The sequence below is a fragment of the Hesperophylax consimilis genome, chromosome 9, assembly GCF_061612785.1.
Source record: "Hesperophylax consimilis isolate HC1 chromosome 9, BYU_Hcon_1.0, whole genome shotgun sequence".
Classification (NCBI taxonomy): Eukaryota; Metazoa; Arthropoda; class Insecta; order Trichoptera; family Limnephilidae; genus Hesperophylax; species Hesperophylax consimilis.
Window position 1 is genome coordinate 35118836 of NC_142844.1, and position 4601 is coordinate 35123436.

The following is a 4601-nucleotide window of genomic DNA, read 5'->3' on the forward strand; positions in this document are numbered from 1 at the left end:
CTATTCCACCAATAAAAACCTCAATGGCACAAAGACAATTTAACTTTCTTGCTCCAAAAATATTCAATAATTTAACGTTAGAAATAAAATCAATAGCCAAATACGACAGTTTCAGGAAAGCGCTCGGGGATTTTTTGATGTGTGATTGTTATAGTGTTAGTAGCCTATTCCAAGTACTCAGATAGAGGTGTATATATTGTTTATATGCGTGAGGATGCGTCATATGGGTGTATGTATACATGTGCTGTTATATGTATATAGGTATGTCTGCTGCTATATACACATGTGTGCTTGCATGCACACATATTAAAAATTATATATATAATTATGTACATTTTTACAATCTAATGCTAATTTACTTCTTTCTCCTTTCTAATTTCTATCTTCTACTTTTTATTACAATTTTTCCAAAATTTTAGCTTCATCTATAGTTACTAATTTCATATGTTTACACTAGATTTCATATTTCATACAAATTAATTACACTCAATTGGTCACCATGAAACAGGCAGCCGCCTAGTATGGTGATTCATTATATCTACTTTATGTAAATTTCATAATAATGTAACATGTATTAAATAAATAAATAAAAAATAAATTGTCAGCAATATATGAATCCACTCGATAGCCTAGCGAAAACGTTCAGAATATTTTTTTCTAGAGATTTTTATAGCAATATTTAACCCTCCGCAAATATGAAAAAGTTTTTATTGAGGATTTATATCGCTCAGTACGGTGGGCACGTAATTTAGTGAGTGACAAGACTCAGCGGCTTTCAAGTAACATAATATTATTACGCTCTTTGATATTTCAGCGGTGTTTTGAAAAAGTGAGAAGGTAAAAAATGCGATATGAAGTATGCCAAACGAATTCTTTTGTTTGTTATTCATGGAAAAGCGATACTAGTCCGCTACAAAAATATAATTCCGAGATTTTAAATGCTGATATATCTATAGAGATACATCACAAATGTGTAATAAATTGAAACTCGCTTAGAGATGGTTGAAGTTGTCTCTGTAAATTTAATTTTTTTTTTTAATATTGATAAAAAAATATTTATTGTCTTATAAAAATATATTTTTAAAGAAAACGGAGACATTTTAAGACATTGCTGTATTCCGTGTTTGTATGTTTCGTTACGGGCTATGTTTAAATGACGCCGTTTTTTTTTTAAATCTCTTAATAAATATATATATATAATATATATATTTATTAAGAGATTTGTCCTAAATCTTCTTTACTGAATAACTAACTAACTCGTGAATTATTTTCAATAAGGTCTAACTGGAGCATGGAATAGAGGGATAAGTCATATAAAATTGAAAAATATAGTTTTTATTTTAAGAATTTTTTATGGTCGACATAATGAATACTTTTTTATTACATATTAGTAAGTATTCAATTTAAGTCATATATGCAATTAACAATAGTTGCAATTTGGTTATTGAGAGCATAGATGCCACAGACAAACTCCTCGCAGTAGTCTAGGCCTCGATTCTCGACGAAGTCACTCGAACATCGAGTGGTTCAACCCACTCGTTGTTCGACTGGAACGACTTTTGACGTTTGGCGTATGTAAATATGTACCTTCGAATAAGACTTTCGATCAATGTATGTACTTTCGACGGCGATTGCGAGCGGCCTTGATTGGAGAATCGATACCCTGATCATTTACTTATGTTAAAAATTTAATTAAAATATAATTATTAAGTTCTGCAAGTATTTTTTTGTTATTATTGTAACAGCTCTTTCGGCTTTCAATGCCATTACCAAACTGTGGTTTTAGCCACGTTTAGACGACTTATTAATATGATTCTATTTTACCCCCTCACAATTTAAAATGATTTATTACCGGTTAAACCAATTTACTGATAAAATAGTTTTGACAATAGATTTCGTATTCTGTGGGGGTATTTTGAAGTCTGTTTTCCCCACATTAATGTTATTTTAATTGTTTAATAATGATGAAGCAGTTATTAATTTATTTAAATGTGTTATTAAGGGTAAATCACTAAGCAGTTGCTCCCTTCATTGGCGTTGACTATTAGTGGCCTTCACAAAAAAAAAACCCAGGAACCACTGGGATAATGCACCTGAAAGTCGTCATATTTACTGGGATCTCCTACAAGCTTCCGATGGTTCCAGTGGCCCCCTAATTTTAAAAGTGCTTTTATTCGACAGTATTCGACAAAGTTCTATCTAGATCTGACAAAATCAGATCACCTAAATACAATTGACAGGTATAATTATTGACTCGTCTCCCTTTTCCAAAACGCCACAGATTACATATTTTTGTTTCGAGCACCGCTCATTGTTTGCACACAAGTTTCCATTACCTTCTGAATATGGTTTTATGTAGGTACCTTAAAACAAAAGTGGTTTTGAGAAAATGGGTTGCTACTCTTTCTTTACGACTTTGTTTCTTTATCATTTATCTCTTATTTTGAAATAATAGGCACGTGCCTCTTTATTTACTGTAAAAACATCAATTTACCTGTTTGATAACGGTAATATTCAAATCGAAATTTATATCTGGCCTTGCAGAAATGAAATCATAGATATGTTTAATTTAATGTACATTTTAATAACACTTAAATAATAATCTTTCTCACCACTATTTGTTGTATTTTGTTCCTTTACTTTCTGTCTTTGCTTATATTATTTTCATTTTTCAGTACGTTTTGCATCCATATAGTTATAATTCGAAGTGCTACTGCGTGCTAATATCTCGTTGAAACTTGTTCCACTATTAGAACAAACGTTGCACGAAGAAAGGAATCGGTAGTTTTAGTAAGAACGGTGGGGGAGTTGGAGGACAGCTGGAAGTCAAAAAGCGGAAGCTATTTTTTTGCTTCCACACTTTCCTATGTTTATATTTTAATAACAATAACAACTTAAAATCCTCAAAAAATATTTGTGTTGATCTCCCGAAATGCGCACCAAACCTGCATTAATTCTTTCCTAACAGAATTTTTTGTCAAATATTCAACTTTTTAAAAAAAATATTATAAAGCAAACATTGCGTCATACGAGTAATTAACTTTAGAGTTTTTTAAAACCTCCTACGACCATCATTACATACATACTTAATATTAATATAACGTCCAACTTCAGTGAAATAGTGGCATTACTGGCGCTTGTGTAGCAAATTGACTTTGATATTTTTTTAAATGGCAGCAAATTGAATTATTTTTCTTATTGGCAGTGTTTTGCGCTTTCTAATTTGTATTGTTGATTAAATTATTATTGATTAATGATAAAAAATATTCATAAAAATGTCCCAAAAAGTAGGTTATGTGGATGCAGTTACAGACGTAATAATAATTACAAACAACAAAAACACTCCAAGTCGTTCAGGACAAATATAATTTGAGTTCATTAAATCCTAGCATATAAAATGTTCTTGATTACGTAAAAAGTGCATGACTTAAATGAAAAATATAATTATTAAAATGTTAAAGTTAATTCATCCAATTTCATGCTGAAGTTTTAAATCTTCGTCAATGTTGATTTTTTAAAATTTGAATATATTAAATATATTGATATTACATTTCATATTATCAAATATTCCTCATTCATTTTTTTTGTAAAATTTCTCTCAATTATAATAATTATATAATTATTTTATTACCAAAACCATAAAATACTGAGTTAATAGCCGCTTTAATATTTTTTGTTTATGTAAGAGCAAAATGAAGCAGTAAGTCCGATGTAGGTTACCTAATATATATTAGAAAAGATATATTTTAGATTTCTATAATTCATTAATGTAAAATAAATTATTTTTTATTTCACAAAAAATCCATTTAAATGTTTGAAAGAGAACCAAGTCGCACAACTCGTGCCGCATTAGTGTAGGCGTTAGTGTAACATGTTGCCATCAGAATGTTTGGAAAACGTCAAAGTTGGAAGTAGTATTAATTTTATAGGGTACTGATTTGATCTCATGTAGATTCTTTTGCTTTCGTTTTGCTAACTTAAATGATTATATAATTTTTTACACTTTTTCGTTCTATAAGTACTATGACTGTAAATGATCCTTTGATTTCATTTTAGAACTAGCGTCTACCGATATCTTACAAATTAGGATGGATAAATAATATAGAGATTTTCTGTTCACTGATCAAAACCAAAACAATTCGGATTTACGCAAGAAAGAATATTTTTTATTATTTATTTCATTGGTTATCGAAATATGCTCGTAAAATGTGTACTATTATTTGCCATTTATTTAAATTTCCAGACAAAGGAAATTGAATGAATTGAATTGCATTACCTGCATGAAATACTCATTACTGTTTAAGATTAAGGACAAGTTATTTCACAAAATTCGAACAATTTACCGAATTTCAAAGTTCTGAAATTATTTCCGTTTTGTGTAGAACCTTCACAGAACATGAAAATCAACGTTGAAATTTAATGAATTGTTCAAATTCTGTAAAACAACCCATCCTTAGTTCTATATAAGGAAATAAAATTCTGTCTTTTCGTGGAAACAATATTTATTTTAACATCAAACAATTTAAAAACCAGGTTTAAGAATGAAGGTTATATTTACATGTTATGAAAGTTTTTTTTGTAAGATTGGACATAATAATAAA